Here is a 17,036-nt window from a genome sequence, read left to right on the forward strand (position 1 = left end):
TGGGGGCAGGAGGCAGAGAGAAGGCCGGGGCAGGCCGTGGGGAGGGCTGGGACTAGGGTACCCCAGGTGTGGGGAGGGGAGAGGGACCTAGGAGCTCAGTGACCTGCTGAGCACAGCTGGGCTCCGCTGGTCCGAGACCCACCGGCTGTCAGGTCCCAGTCCTCCGGCACACAAACCCCGAATAGTCCCAAAGGCTTCGGCGCCCCACGCGGAGGGCAAACACTGGGCACAGCGATGCGGATGGCATAACTGTGCATGTGGACACACATAGGTGTGCAGGTCTTTCTCTCACCTGCCTCTCTGTTTCTCTCTTTGTAAGAGATAGATGGCAGGGTCCTAGAGGAGGTGGCAGAACTCCAGCCGTGAGTCACATTTTCTTTTTTGAACTCCAAACCCTTACCTGCCTTTTGTCCTCTTTCTTTCCGGTTCCACCTGACTTCCTTCCGTGTTTTTCAGGGACTGAGTCAGTTTGGGTGGCCTGTGAGAATCTGGGAGCTCCCTGCAGAAAGGAGCAGTGTGGATGGAGAAGAATCTGGAGTAGTGACAGGTGTGGGGCGCCCCTGTCTTGCAGATCCTTGATGAAGACGTTGTGGGGGTCGCCGCTGGTGGCGCTGCTGGCCAGGGAAGGGCTGTGGTATGCAGCAGGGTCCGGAGGGAACAGGCAGGAAATGTTTGTGATAAGACGCTTCTCCTCTGCAAGCCCCCCTCATTTCCAGAGGGCTGCGGGATAAGGTCAGGGAGCTGCAGAAGTGCCTGCTGCAAGAGCCAGCCAGCCCTCGGGACTGTGGCAGGAAGGGCAGCATTCGCGGGGGCCCCTGGGGCCCAAAGACAGGCAGCGCCTGGGGATAAAAATGCCCCTGGGAGCCCAGCCAGGGTTGCCTGCCTTTGGGATCAGAAAGCTCAGCCAGACTTCAGTAAGGCCAAATCAATCCCTTAAGAAAAAGGAAAGAACAAAAACATCCCCCCACCCCCACAGCTTTGTTCATCCAAGTTGCTGGGAGCAGGAGCAAGTCTGACTCTGGCCTGGCCTCAGGGCATTTCATGCTCCAGGTTGGTCCCACTGGGGGTCATTCATAACGTTAACCAGTAAAAATGGGAAATGGAAGAGTGCGCTGAGGACCAGGCTAGAAGCTCCTAGAGGGAATCCAACCCAAGAGTCTTCTGCTGGGAGTAGGGGCTCAGGGATGCGGTCCTGCAGCCGTTTGCGAAGCTTGGTGCTCCTTGGGCTCCTACTGTCTCCTGTTTGCTCCGGGCCCAGTAACTAACTTCGCCATCTGCGGTTGACTTGGGCAGCTCGCAAAGGAGCGGGAAGTGCTGCAAAGGAGCCGCCACGGGCGCTATTGTACCGGTGGCCCTTCTGAAGGATTAGCAGCTTCTATCTGTCCCTGGGGGCTGCACTGTAAATGCCTGTGTAATGCTAATTTGTGGTTGGCAGGAGATTGATTGGGAAGGAGCTGAACAATGGCAAGAGGAGGCTGAGCTCGCTCCTACTTCAGGAGAACTTGGGTCTGTGTGTGTGTGTCTGTGTGTCTGTGTCTTCTAGGAGGAATGTAGCAACAAGGGCACAGAAAGGATGGTTGAAAGAGAGGAAGCCACCATCGGTCAGAGCAGAGTCTGCGGGGCACAAATTCAGGGAAGTTTTTTTCATGGGAGTAAGTGACATCTCATCACTTTTGCTGAATTCCATTTGTTGGAAGTAAGTCCCTAGGTCCAGTCCACACTTAAGGGGAAGGGGTTACACAGGAGGCAAGAATCAGTGAGAGCCAATTGAGAAGCTGCGTAGGACCCTTAGAAAGATCCCAGCAAAGTGGCTGGTTTCTAGTCAGTGCTCAGGAAAAGATATTGTTTCTTGGTCTAGTGAAATGGTCTGGGATGCATGGTAGTTTCCCCCCAGTGGCCCTGGCCTCCGCTGTCCCATCTTCATCCCTGGTTGGAACTGCTGGGTTTTCTTGGAAGGTCTTCCCTCTAGCACTGTGAGGTTTGTGACTGCCTTCTCTGGGTGTGGGCTGGCAGACAGGGGACAGATGCTAAGTCATATTCACACTATCGTCCTAACCGCCTCTTCATGAACATGTGTGGTCCTGCATTGTGGTCAGTGTACAGATATTTTAATTTCCTGCTCACCTGCTCAGTGGAGGATCCGATTTCTTCTTGCATTTATTTTTTTTCTCCAGCAGCCTGTGGACAGGTATTTCTGTCTGACCATCTGGTAGCCATTCACCTTTATGGCGGCTTGAGAAAGGAATTAATTTCACCTGTTTTTTAGCTGTATCGGCCTCCTTTATCACCTCTTAAAATTTTTACAGTGTTGGTCCTTCTGGTACCTAGGGGGCTCTTTAGTTCCCCTAACTTTGTGCAACTGCATCTCTCTCTTCAGTTTAGCTTCTCATGCCTTTCTTTTTGTGCCAAGGTTTTAAACATCCTAGGTAAACTCCTACCTACGTCTGTACCTGTCCCCACCCACCACCCACTGAGAGTGATGGATTCAGCTTAACTAGACCAGACCTAAAGGAATCAGAAAACAATCAACTGAAAGAGAAAATCTGACCCCTGTCCCCATCTTGTCTCTTGACTGATTCCTGAGGCTTTGGGCCTAATTCTGGTGGGTGATTTGGGGACAGCAGTGTGTGGGAAGATAGAGGAAATTCCTGGGCAAGAGTGAGATGGGTGGAGCCTCTTCATCCTGCTTTGGTTTTGTATCCTGTGTCTCAAGGGCCTACCGCCTCCCCCAGGACTCTTAGAAGGTGGAGAAATCATGGATTGGTATCCCATTATTAACAGATGGGACATCAAGGGCTTCTGTTCAGGAGTCTTAGCTCAGCCAATCATGCTCTGTTGTATTTTTTGTTGGAAGGAGCACTGGGAAGGCAGGGGGCTATCTGACCATAGAATACAAACACTTACGATAAGTGTCAGAATATGCTTTTCCTGAAAATGGTGCTGCATGGAGTGAATGACTAATATCCTAGTTAGGATGAAGCCAACTATCTTCTGGGATCTTAAAACTTCTCCCAACATCATTCACATACTAGTTTCTAATTGGTTAATGGACGTGGTCACCATTTCTAGGACCTGTTGCTCTCATGGTCAAGAGTATGCACTCTGGTCAGATGGGCCTTGGTTTGAATCCTAGTTCCTTCACTCACTAGCTATGTGACCTTGCTCGCCTCTCAAAGTCTTAGTTTTCTCATCTGTAAAACGGGCATGTGATGGTTTCTATTCTCACATCGTTGTTATGAGGATTACATACAGTAACACATGTAGGAGACTACATAGCATAGAGTGCCTGGCATACAGGAAGCCCTCAAAGTCTATTATTAGTTTTATTATCTTGGCCCCCAGGACTTTCCAACAGTTGAAGCCTCCATTTTTGGAACTTACCATCTCTGTTATATGTCTTATCTGATGGGGACTGTCTCTTTCCCCACCCCCTCCCTTGAAGGTTGAGCATCTGATGACCTTCACATCCGTCTCTCTCCTGGACATTCTGTCTCTGGGACCTCGACTCCCCTCCATGCAACCCTCGCCCCACGCTGCTTCCGGTGTGTGAATCAGACTCCAGGTCCTGTCAGCTTATCACTGTGAAGTGTCCTCTTGGGGCTGAGGGACAGTCCGGCTGGGAGGTCTCCCTCCTTATCATTGATGACCTTGTCGTGAACCTTACTGAGGCACTGAGGAGAAATGTAAAAAGTTCAGACAGCTTGTTAGTTGTCATTCTGCTCACGCCCCCACCCGAAACTTAATGGAATTTAACGCACTTCCTAAAACACAGAAGTCAGTCAAAACCCTTTTTGTCTGTAGACATAGAGTGAACCTTTCACGCGGCTTGGGGAGCTGTGCTGAAGAAACCGCCCAGGAGGCCGGCTGGGATGTCTGTGGTGGGTCGGATCTCTCAGTGTGAGAAGGGGTTAGATACAGGGGACAGGGAAGCATCCGTGTGGCCCGAACCTCCACGGTGATCCCAGGCCGTATCCACAGCCGCTCCAGGCCAGAGGCCTCCTGCATTTTCTACAGGGACCCTGGCAAAGCAGTGCTCCCCCGCAAAACTAGTCTGTCTCCTTTGGAAACTGGCACTCTGGTTTCCATAGCAACAGGACTCCCCAGCTCTGTCCTCTCTGAGCCCCATCTCAGAATCTTTTTTGGCATGGATATCAAGGGGTGGGTAGTCTTTTCAGAGAGGATGAATCATCCCCATACTTGATCCAAAGGGAATTGGGCTTTCTAAGCCCAAAGCTCTCATGTGATGTAAACAGTGAAGCTGAAGGCTAGGATGTCAGGGTGTAGGGAGCTTGCCTCTGCTCGGGAAAACAGGGATGCTGAGTCAGCTGACGGAGGCAGATTTTGATGAGTGTTGTGAATTATTGGTTTGGCACGGAACACGAAGTGGCTTTGTACCAAATCACTGGTGGGGAACAGGGCTGGCACCAGCAGGGACCTCAGCTGGCGTAGGTGGAGTGGTAGTGTCTGTGAGCTCCTTCTCAGAGACCTGGACAGCTTGTGTTACAAAATCCTCCTGAGGAGGACGAAACTCATAAGCTGTGCCCTAGAGCGGGGGAGGAGGATCATTCATTTGTCTCAATGACTACTGTCCTGTCCATCAGGGTGGATAAAGCCTGTTGCTCAGATAGGACAACAGGAGTGAGGGTCTGGGGGTGGGAGAGTGAACTTCAGGTGGGTAGGAATGAAATATCTTCAGTTGGAGTGAAGATATTTTTCCTTTCTGATTATCCCAGAAGAGGACCAAATTGACTGTGTGATGGGTGATAGTTGCACTTTGTATGAAGGCTGGTGTAGTAGGAAGAGGATAGTGCTGGTGAGCTCTGCAAGCTGATTAGTTACCGGAGGAGCTGAAACTTACTTGGGGAAGCTGATCACCCATATGGGTCTAATTTTCACCTGGGTTATTTCCCTGTTTCTTTTAGTACTTTTAACAAATAAAGGGAGAAGGGTGAACAGATCTCTGCAGTTTTCATACTAGAAGATCCTGTTAATCTCTTCGTGATTTGAATAGGTGGATGAGATTCCTGATTTCCGTAATTATCTGTGCCTGAAGGTGTATACAGGAAAGGATCACTGGAGTAGACTGGAAACACGGTGCCCAGGAGTGGGGAGTGTACCCCAGGGGCCGGGGAAAGAACTTCCTTCTGACAGCTGGACACAGCCTTGTGTGTGGGTGAGAGGGGAAATAATCCCTTTTATCCTGGCTTTGGTTTGCTTAATTACCTCTTTAGCAGTACTGCTCATGGCTGCAACAGGTGTCAGGCTTTGTGACGCAGATGCCAAGAGCTGGCCAAGATCCTTGCTCGTTCCTGACCTGTATGGTTGGATTTTCAGTACCGTGAGGTCTTGTTCCCAATTGCAGTCCCTTGTCCTGGGGATGAGAGATAAGGTATCGTGTTCATTTCTGATAAAAGACTGGAAGGGCAGTTTCTCCTTCTGAATCGAAAAAAAAAAAGAAGCTCCAGTGGAAGAATTGGGGTGGGAGGATGGGCGCAGGGGATGGAGACCAGGGGAATTTGTCACCGCTTTGGAAAATTGTCCTGTGCATTTGCAAGTCACAGGAAGTTAGCAGAGAAGAAACAGCTGGATTCTTTTCATCACCTTAGCCCGCGTATTATCTTGAGATAATATGTACTACACTACACTTTGAGAGAGTGTAGAAACCTGGGAAGTGCACGATAGTGGGAGTTGGGACACTGGGATTTTAGACTGCCCCTGGCCAGTTGTGGACCCCTGGGGTAGCTGCCGGGGCTCTCTGGATCTCTCCAGTTTTCTCCTCCATTGGTGCGGGCAGGGAGAGTTGGTGGACCGGGATGAGGTGGTCTCCAGCCTATGACTCACTGGCCCACAGCGTGACCACATCTCACACACAGAACCAAAGATGCTGATTGCTCTCAGCAGCCTGCACTCTCCCCTCCCCGGCCTCCCCAGCGGGTTATCACGCTGACTCAAGGAACACAACCCCCATCTGGATGCAGTCCAAACGCCAGATGTGCCCCCGATTAGTGTCGGTCTGGGGAATGTTTCCATGACTGAAAGGTCAGTGTCGGCTGGAAGTGCCCAGAGTGGGCGTCTGCCCCCCACCCATGTCAGCTGCGAGGGCTGAGCCTTGCATTATCTCACTGGCCCGGGAACTCAGCTGGGGCGGCATGGGGGCGGGGGCCAGCCAAGTTCAGAAGGGCCTTGTTTTACTCGCCTTCCTTCTCTGATTTTCCACTTGGAAGAGACTCCAGGGGTGTGCAAAGAGGGAAGTCCTGCTGGTGTGTAACTGAAAACACTTTGTTCTCCTTTAGATCTGCAGTGGGCTCCTGTCTATTCTGATTTTCTTATGGCAGCCGTCACTTCCACTATGGAAAGAAAAATGAACGATAATGTTGTGATGGGCCGGGCTGCCATGTTTTACCCTATTTACAGGTCATGTTAAGTATCGCTTCTACACTTCAGATGGGCTTTCATGTTTAATTTCATTCGGGTAGGGCTATGCTAGGCTTTCCTCTAGGTAGCAATGAAAATTAAACACAATTGAGTTTGATGTGTACCTTATTGATTCCAGACCCATTTCAGTAGACTGTGACACTTCAGCGACCTGCAAATTCTACACATTAGAGTTCAGATTTTACACAAACGCCGTACACCCAAGAAGTGGACTCGGTGTTTCTACCAGCAACACCCAACTCCCAACAAAAGACACAGGCTCTGTCAGAAGATGAAAGCTACTAATGAAGATGCATTCCAGATGATATTTTGGGTCATCCCCTAGGAAAAAAAATGATTCATGAATAATTTCATGGCAATCAACACCAAAAAGGAGAGTTAATAATTTCCTCAATTCCACGTCATCCTTTTTGGTTCTCTGTAAGCGACTTCTTGTCCCACAGGTTGCCACAATTTCATTTCAAAAGGATGAGGAAGGAGAGGGGAGAGGTTGTGTGTTAACCTGGCTTGGGAACTACCAAGTAATGAAAGCTGCTCAGCACCTTGCATTGATTGCGTCTTGTCGAAGCGCAGAGTTTCTCTTCTTTGGGTGTGACTGTGAGGGTGAAGGCACACTCATCTGTGGCCCATGGCTCCTCTGGCAGGGACATCCTTAGAGAAGGCCACTTGAGCAAAAGGAACAATTGGTAACAGAGCAAGGCTGGCTGGGCGGGTTCTGACCAGTCACTGGTTTCAGGGTGTTGGGTCAATCATTTCTCTTTTGCAACTGAGCTGGGAATTAGAGGCTTTATTCAGCCCGAAGTGGGAGAAAGGGAATTTTTACCAGAGGGCATGGCCTTCTGAGGCAAGAGAAAAAAAGTGTCTTCCCTGGGGCAGGGAACAGAGGGGAGTCAGAACGGCTTGTGGAGAGTGGTATTCCCCCCTGGGGTCACAGGGCCACTTGTAAAATGATGCCTAGATGTTGGTCTCCAGCCAAGGTTCTCAACCTTGGCTGCACGTAGAATCACCTGGGAGGCTTTTACAATCTGGATGGCCAGGCCCCGCTTCAGACCAATTACATCAGAATCTCTGGGGTGGGACCCAGGCTGAAGGAGTTGTCAGGGCTCCCCAGGTGATTGCAATGTGCGTCTAGGTTTGAGGCCCGCTGGTCTAGGACCTTGCTAATCAAAGTGTGGCCTGAGGGCCAGCATCATTGGTATCTCCTGAGACTTGTAAGACAAGCAGCATCCCAGGCCCCAACGACAGACCTACTGAGTCAGCATCTGCCTTTTAGCAAGGTCCCTGAAAGATCTGAAGCCTATTAAAGTGCGAGGAGCTGTGGTTCTCCAGCTTCGCTGCACATTAAAATCTCCTAGGGAGTGTTTAAAAATCCCAATGCCCAGGCCCCACCTCCTGCCAATTAAATCGGAATTTTTGAGCGTGGGATGCAAGCATTGGTAGTTTTTTATGGCTTTTCAGGTGATTCCAATGTATATGAGTTAGCAACCCTAGCTACATATTAGAGTCACCTGGGGAGCTTTTACATATCCAGATACTTGAGCCCTACTCTCAGAAATTCTGATTTAATTGGTCTGGAATAAGCTGCAAAAAGCTTCCTATATATTTTAATATATAGCCAGTGAGAGTCTCTGTTCCACAATGTTGGTCCGGCTTCATTGAGGGGACAGCCTTGCTACAAGTCAACGAATCCAAGAACCATTGATGGAAAAGAATGACCAGACCATGTCTAGACTTATCTGGTCTCAGGGCTTTGTTTGGTATTGGATCTCCTTACGTGTGACAACTACTATATTATTTTAATGAATTCAAATATTTCTATAAAGTTCCTTTTGAAAAATTCGACCTCGGTTCAGCTGAATTAAGGGGCGAAAGCACTGGTCCTGCGCCTGGGCCACAGGAGCTGGGAACAATGGAAGGATCCGGTGGGATGGAGGCAAGAGAGGTCAGGGTGAGCCAGGGTGGAGATGAGGAATGAAGAAGGACCCTGAGGGACAAGAAAGAGGGGAGCTGATTGGGATTTCTTGTCCCTTTCACCCTGTGGCACTCTCACCATTTCCAGCATGGCTGTGGAGTCAGGTAGTTCTGCAGTAGGGTTGCTGGATTGAGCAGATAAAAACACAGGCGCCCAGTTAAATTTGAATTTCAGATACACAGTGAACATATTATTTTTTAATATAAATATGTCTCATGCAATATTTAGGAATGCCTATACTAGAAAATTATTTGTTGTTTATGTGAAATTCAGTTTTAACTGAGTATCGTATATTTTATCTGACAACCCTACTCTGTAGGCAACCTTAAATGCTCAGTGTTGGAAAATTTGTGTTGTGGGTACGGCTTTCTCTAGGCCTTGAGTGGGCTCTTGCCATCTGAGGTGAGGTTCATGTGTACCTGTTTGAACCCTGTCCCAGGAAGTCCATCATCCCGTGTTCCATAGGGCTTACTCAGCGCCCCCAGACCAGCCTGGCAGGGGTGTGTGGGGATGTCACTGTGCCTATGGACAATATCCTTGAACTTCACTTCTCCGTGCTTATCTACAGTCTTTTGTATTGAGGTGGTTCCTGGGAGTTCCTCTGAGGTACCCTCTTCACTCACTGGCACTTGCTCCATTTAGGCTGCATATGCCCAAGAGAAAGGGAGCCGAAAGGCTTTGATGGGCCGGAGGTGACAGTGTTGAGCGGTCGGTGACTCAGACAAATGTAGGGACAAGTGGGAGCGGGGGTTAAAAGAAAAGCACGGCTCACAGTCGCAGCCGGAGCACGTCCCTGAAGCTGCTGTTCAGCGGCTGAGCCCAGCGAGGCTGGCTTTCAGCAGAGGCTGTTCTACTGCAACGTGTTCAGAGAGAAAAGTGCAGTTTCCTGTTCCATTCGGCTCTGAGCAGCTCACCCCCTGCTGGCTTCAGAGTGTGTGGGGCTTGAGGGAGGGGAAAGGGGGGCAGAGAGTGGGAAAGAGCCAGCTGCCAGCAGGAGACGCACGTACAAGAGATGTGCAGAATGAGAGAGAGATGGGGGCGGGGGGGGGGAGAGGAAAACAGAGAGGGAGGATAGAGGGGGGGAGGGAGAGAGATGACGGGGAGAGAGAAAAAGGGAGAGGGAAGATAGAGGGGGGAGGGAGAGAGATGGTGGGGAGAGAGGAAAAGGGAGAGGGAAGATAGAGGGGGGAGGGAGAGAGATGACGGGGAGAGAGGAAAAGGGAGAGGGAAGATAGAGGGGGGAGGGAGAGAGGGATGGAGCGAGAAAGCTGGTTCGTTAGCTGGGGCTGCTCTGCAAGATGCAGGATAATCAGGAAGGGTACCCTTGGATCATCCCTCCAGTCTGTCGCATTGAAGGCCTAAGCTGGTGCTGGTCTCCCCTCTGAAGCAGAGTCTCTCAACCAGTTAGCCTCAAGGAAAGCGCAGGGGGGCTTGTGCAGGCTGGAGAACCGGCTGAGCCGAGTTCTGAGGCCATGGCTCGTTTTCCCTGCTGCTCTGAGGTGAGCACCGCACTTGTGAGGCTCAGGAACTGGTCCGACCCCGCAGGCGTTATGGAGGCTGGAGCGCTGGCGTGTGCCCTAGGAGGAATGCTCACTTATGATAACTGCTGTTGGAAGGTCTCCCCATCTCCCTGCTGACACCACTGTCTTCTCAGAATAATAAATCACCACACTTTATATGAAGGTCACGGACTTGGTTTTGTGTTTCTGCTGGGATTTAAGTCTTGGGAAATCCAGGCTCTCTGCTGTGTCTACTTCTGTGCTTCCTGTTCTCTCTTGCCTCCTTCCTGATGTGCTGCAGCGTGGAGAGCCGGGCTTTCCAGCACATCTTTTCCCAGAGACATCCTAGACGTGGTGTGGGGAAGACTCTCCAGAGAAACCTCAGTAGCTGGTGGCAAATTAAAATAATAAATGGGCTTTTTGCCTCTCTGACCAGTTAGTTGAGGACAGGAACAGCCAAAGACTCTGTGGAAGACTGGGAGAGAAGCCAGGGGAAGGGAGGGAAGGAGGAGGGAGTGGGTAGCTTCAGAACGGGGCTGGTGTCCTCAGCTCACACTTGTGGGGACCCCTGCTCACAGAGGGTTGGTCCTAGTTCGGTTGTGGAGAGCTGGGCATCTAAGTGAGAGGTAGGCTTCCAGGTGATCTGTGATGACCGGTAGATGGAACTGGGCCTGGGCCTTGCTGGCTATTTAGGGTTTGGCTTATCAAATCTTGGCCAGTGCCTGGCTACTGGCTCCAAGCCTGTTCTCCAGGACTAGAGTGTACTTTCCTTGGAGATTAAGAGGCTTGGCCACTCTGGGGTAAGAGTTGGCCCGCTCCTATGGGCCAACAGCTCATTCTGGAATCTAATTCAGAAACACAGCCTGTTGGTGACGTCATGTGTGTTATGGTTGGTGGGACAGTGTGTCAAGTCCTGGAGCCATGGAAGATGGGCTTGGATGACCTCAGGGGCAGGGTTCACATTCTTAACCCAGCTCTAGGGAAGAACAGCTTGCCCGCACAGGATTCCTCCGGGTCTGGCACACAGACCCCATTCAGGCGACGGGCTTGTGTGGACCTGGCTGGCCAGATCCTGGCTGGCTCTCATTTGTCCGCCTTTGACCAGACCCAGGCTTGGCCTGGGGGTCCTGAATCTCTGCCTGGTAGAAGTATCAGTGTGGAAAGAGCCAGGACCCAGGAGAGACTCTTGGGTGGATCTGTATGGGATTGTGATGTGCATTTCTTCCCGTGGAGCTGTGGGGTCTGAACACCTTGCTCATGTGTATTTTGAGGGTCAAGGAGGGAGAGCTCAGAGGTGGGGACGTGGCTGATTAAAAGGAGAAAGAGCCTAGCTCTCAGTCAGTCCCCACTCTTCATCCTCTCCTGGCCCCTCTCCTCCACCCCTGGCGTTTCTCATGTTCTGGGACAAGGTCTAAATTGAAACATTCCAGGAGCTGCCAACCTCCCGGTTCCAGGGTGGTCACAGGACTCGCTGGCTCCACATCTCCTCTCGGTTTGGCCCTTGCCCTAATCCCTGCTGGCGCCCAGTGCCAACATCTCGCTGCCCTCTGAGGTCCTCTTTCCTTGTGCCCGTTCCAGGCACTGTTTGGAGCTGCCGAGGTGGGTCCGCATGTGTGTGCCTGTGTGTGTGTGTGTGTGTCTACACGTCCTCCTCGGACATTTGACTAGTCATTTTTTGGCCCCGAGTGAGGCGCAGATTCCACAATCCTTTCCAGCCCTGGACTTAGTGGTTGGAGAAAGTGCCCGAGTACAGCTTATTAAACACGTATGATTCTCCCCACCCTTCGGGGCCCAGCCCCTGCTACCACTCCTTTAGAAAGTCTTCTCTCAGGACCGCCGCTCTGTGTGCCCTCTCCCCAGGCTCCTAGGGTCCAGAGAGTGTCCTAGGAGCCTCTGGGACAACCCAGCCATGAGCTCTTCTGTCTTGGATCAATTTTGAACAGTTAAAGTCTGTTACCTCTCAGAGCCCAGGCTTTGGAGTCAGTCGAACCCAGGTTCCAATTCTGATTCTCTTGCTTACGAGCTGATCACCTTGAGCTAGTTAATTTCTTTGAGACTCAGTTTCCTCATCTGAAAAGAGGGATGATAATACCTTCCTCTCGAGTTGGTTGTGAGGATTCGTGGGCTCATGCAGTGAAGGACTTGGCACAGGTCTGAGTTCCTGTTTTCTGTTCTTCTCTCCTCATGGTGGTTGGAACAGAGCTGGGCTTGTGGTCGGCACCCAGAAAAGTAGTAGTGACTGATTAATGATTATGGAGCCTGCAATTGTTGGGATGAAGTCCCTAAACAGAGGAACAGCTCTAAGCAAACCCATTAATTAGGGGCCTGTTTGCAGTTCTTTTGTGCTGGCTTGTCATGTGTTAGCTCAGGGAGGGCTGGGTACTCCCCATCCCCAGAGGTCATTCTGGGAAAATAATGACCAAGGGGAGGCTCTGGCCTGAGGTGTGCAATTCCCACCTACTTGTGACCTTCACGCCCATCCTCCCCTCCCCACCCTAGAGCTGGTGCAATAAACAAGTTACCAGGTGACAAACACAGCCCTAATAAAGAGGGCCACTGGCTTTAGGACGGCATTAAGCCTGAGCTAATGGACTTTGCAGGGAGCAAGGACTCCCTGGGGCACAGGAGAACTTCTGACCTGGAGTGACCTCCCAGACTAGGGAAGGCCCAGGCCAGCAGCTACTTTTTGAGAAAAGGGAAGTGGTTTGTTTTTTTTTTTTTTTTAAAGGTAAAAGAAATCCCAAAATAGGATATTAACAAAAATCATGTTATAACTTGTATGTTGACGTCTATCCCATTAACTAGTTTAAACCCAAATGCAAAATAACTGTCATTTCACAATAATTTCAGGACTAATAAAAATATTAATTGTTGTGCACGGCAAACAAGCAGGTGGTGATAAGCTAATGGGATAGAAGTTGAAGGTAGCATGATGGACGTCTGTCTGTCTTGGGTCAGTCCCCAACCCACTCCACGGGGATGGTCCTGTTGGGGCAGATTGGAGCCTAGGGCCCTGGCCTCTGCTGGGAACTGTGGTCCTCTTAGAGCTGGGTGGGGCCCTGGTGACAGACTCGAAGATGACCTCATCCCACTGGGAAACTAAAGCCCATTCATAAGCCACAGACCCATAAATAATAGGTGGCACCGGCTTCCTTTTTTTTGGCCGCACACAGCTTGTGGGATCTTAGTTCCCCAACCAGGGATCGAACCCGGGCCCTCGGCAGTGAAAGTGTGGAGTCCTAACCACTGGACCGCCAGGGAATTCCCGGCACTGGCTTCCTTTAAAGGCTGTGCTGCCTGTGGCTGGCGTGCATCTCTGCGGAGCCGGCACCAGCATCCTGCACCTAGTAGGTACCAAGTACTCTGGAATCAACCTGCCGCAGGCACAGCCAACGTGCTTTCATTCACTTCTGGGATGAGTGCTGCTTCCCCTAATTGTAGTAAATACCACAAGACAGGAGGTATACCTGACTTTTTCCTTACCTCTGTCCTCAGCACATAAGTGCTTCATAAATAAATGTTGAAATACATTGACTCAGATCTTCTCTAGGAAGCACACTGATTCCTACGTGGACTGAGTAAGGCCTCTTTTCCTGGGCTTCTTTCCTCCCTTTCAGGACATATTATATTACGTTGTTATTATATTGGTTTCCTTGCTTTTGTCCTGCTTGGGCTATGAGCCTTTACTTGGTATCCTGAGTGCTCAGCACAGTGGACTGACCAAAATTCTGTGGCGGAACTGAGTAAATCGTTGTGTGAATGAGTTTGCAGGGTGGGCAGAACGAGACAATCCTCCACCGACCCCAGGCCTAGCACGCTTGGAAGCTTGGAAATTTCCTGATGAGTGTTTTCCTGTTTTACAAAACTCCTTGTATGTCTCTAGAAGCCCATGTTCTCTTCTCCCGGTATCAGGGCACATCTGGTTGTTGGTACATGTCGCTTAGTTAGAAACTCTTAAAACAGCATGAAATTGTTAGCACGTTGCTCCTGCCTGCCAAGCTCTTCTTGAGACTCAAGCTTTGGTGGATTTGGTTTTCTGTTTGTTTTCTGTTTTCATGCAGTTTAGAAAATTGGTCTGTGACAACCTTGGGGGAAATAAGACTGCCTTGAGCCCTGCCAAGGAGAGGGCAAGCCTGAGGTGAGGGCTGGGGGAGGCAGGGGATGGAATCAGCCTGGAGAATCTCTGGGAATCCTCGCTTGCGCTTCCTTTCCTTGCATTTTGGATTGGATGCTTGGGCTAATTTGATGTGTGTTTTGGATTGCACGCTAGGGCTAATTTGATTAGAAGGGTGCCCCAAGGAGGTGGGGTGGGACCGGGGAGAGCCTTCTCTCTGGATGGGTCCTCACAGGGAGACCAGCGCTGACCAGTGCAGCACCTTTGGGTTCCGGAGGACACAGACACCAAATAAATGCCCGAGGATGGGGGCTGTGAGGGACAATGCCCCTTCCTCATGCATTTGATTTCTCTGCTATCTTTGTGTGTGGGCAACACCAGAAATCAACTTTTCCCGCATGGCCCCAATATACCATTCCCCGCCCGCCCCACTCTTGGTAGCTCTTGTCTCTGGGCAGATTTCTTTTCTGGAAATTGTCTCATCTGGGGAAAAGTCTGGGCTGGTCTATTTCACCTTGGGTGCCAGTTGTTATCCTTGCTGGGTGTGGACACCCAGCCAAGCCTGCTCCTGGATAGTCAGATGGGGCATGGGAAAGGCAGGTGGGAAAGGTCTTCAGGACGCCAAGGCAGGACTCAGTGTGACTCCTGGCGGTGGAGGTGGGACTCGTCAACTGTTCTGTTCCAAATGCCAAGAGCAGCCTTGCCCCCTTCTCCCCCAGGCACTGTGCCTTGTCTTTGGTGTTCTCTGCTCCATTTTTACTGCTATTTGAAAATCTTCATCCTTTTCCACATCAGGGTGGCCTCCGTTTCAGCCTCTAATCTCTCGCCAGGGAATGATTCTGGGCTGTGCTGCTGGGTTCTGGGTCTTTTTGAGCAATGCTGAGATTTCTACTCTGGCCCCAACATCCTGAATGAATCTCAGAGCACATTCTCCAGGACCCCAGGGATGGGTATTCTGCCTCTTTATTGCCCTTGGACTCTGAGGGCATTATACCATGGTATGCACTGAAGATTTTGTCCCCCCAAAATGCATATATTGAGACCTAACCCCCAATGTGATGGTATTAGGAGGTGGACCTTTAGAAGATGATTAGGTCATGGGGGTAGAGTCCTCTTAAATGAGATTAGTGCCCCAGAGAGCTCCCTTCCCCTTCTACCATGTGAGGACAGAGCAAGAAGATGGCCATCTATGAACCAGGAAGCGAGCTCTCACCAGACACCAAATCTGCCAGAGCCTTGATATTGGTATTCCAGCCTTCAGAGTGGTGAGAAGTAAATATTTTCAAGACACATAGTCTGTGGTATTTTTGTTATGGCAGCCCAAACGGACTAAGACACACCACTAAAATCTAAGTTCTCTCAGGGCACCTTTGCTTATTTTTTATTATTTCTTTAATACTCTTTAGTCATTTTATTTATTTATTTATTTATTGGCTGCCTTGGGTCTTTGTTGCTGCGTGTGGGCTTTCTCTAGTTGCGGTGAGCGGGGGCTACTCTTCATTGCAGAGCACGGGCTTCTCATTGTGGTGGCTTCTCTTGTTGCGGAGCACGGGCTCTAGGCGTGCGGGCTTCAGTAGTTGTGGCTCGTGGGCTCTAGAACGCAGGCTCAGCAGCTGTGGCACACAGGCTTAATTGCTCCGTGGCATGTGGGATCTTCCCGGACCAGGGCTCGAACCCGTGTCCCCTGCATTGGCAGGTGGATTCTTAACCACTGTGCCACCAGGGAAGTCTGACCTTTGCTTATTTGGTATCTACAATGTGCCAGACACTTAACACGTGGCTTAGATATAAAGACTTGCCCAAGCCATACAGGCAATAAGTGACGTAGTGACAAAGTGACATTTAAATGCATGTCTGTCTGACTCCAAAGCCCTCCTTCATTCCTCTACACTAGGGGTTCATGAACTCAGGAAGAGCAGGGATTGGAGGGCTTGGCTTCTGAGTGTTTGTCTCCCCGCCCCCGCCCAGAACTACTGGTCTGAATTTCTCAGTCTTACATTCCCCAGCTCTAAGCCTGCAGGAATGCCCTTGCTATCCAGATCTAAATTAAGACAACATTCTCTGTCACCACCCCTGAGCTTTACTTTAATATATTAAAACGGTCTTTCATTTTAAAAGGTGGGGGGAAGGGAGACAAGTACAAAAAGAAACCACTGGAAGAGTTTATAAATTTTGAACTCTGAATGGTAAGGCTTACAGGCATCTGGTGCCGTATTTCAACCCAGCCACATCTCGGGCATCTCCCAGTTCAGCTCCCTATCAGGCAGTAGGAAATCCTCCCTCCCTTCCCCTCCTCTGCCCCCTCCTCACCTGGAAAGCGTTGGAGGCAAGTGTCCCTGCCACACCCATGACGTAGACTGGGGTTCCTAAACTGGGATCCATGGATGAGCTTCTGGAGCCTGGGAATTGCCAGAGATTGAATGTGATTGCATGGGTGTATGTGCTTTTTTCTGGGAAGTGGATTCACAGATGTAATGAGATTCACAGAGAAGTCGGTGGTTTCAAATGGTCTAAGAAGCCCCGGAGGGGAACATGGGTACATCCACGTGAGAAATTTACTTTGGAACTAAGTGCTAGGACAAGTTTTGCTTCCTCTGGAGGAACGGGTGATATGTTTTCTCCCTTTGTAGTTGATTTTCTGTACATGACGTCATGAAAGCCTTTCTAAATTATTCCATTTTTATTTTACTGAAATTATTTCTACCTGGATCAATTCAATTTTGTGTAAATATTACAGGAAGAGTTGGTTCATTAATCAGTTTCTTCTTCTTCGTCTTCTTTTTTTTTTTTTTTAACTACAGAACACTTATCAATTATTGTTTCTCTTATACAGAGGCTTCTCTGGTGGCTGTGATGTAAGGTGAATGTAGAGTGACAGACAGAGGGAGAAGGGAGACGAAGCCTGAGGGGCATCTTTACGGGAGAGTGAGTTCAAGTGTTCTTGGGTACAAATTCCCATGGGGTCAAGCAGTGGGGTCAAAACATTCTGTTTTAGTGTCTCCGCCAGGAGAAGGTC

This window comes from Balaenoptera acutorostrata, chromosome 12 (genome assembly GCF_949987535.1).
Source record: "Balaenoptera acutorostrata chromosome 12, mBalAcu1.1, whole genome shotgun sequence".
In the NCBI taxonomy this organism is placed as follows: Eukaryota; Metazoa; Chordata; class Mammalia; order Artiodactyla; family Balaenopteridae; genus Balaenoptera; species Balaenoptera acutorostrata.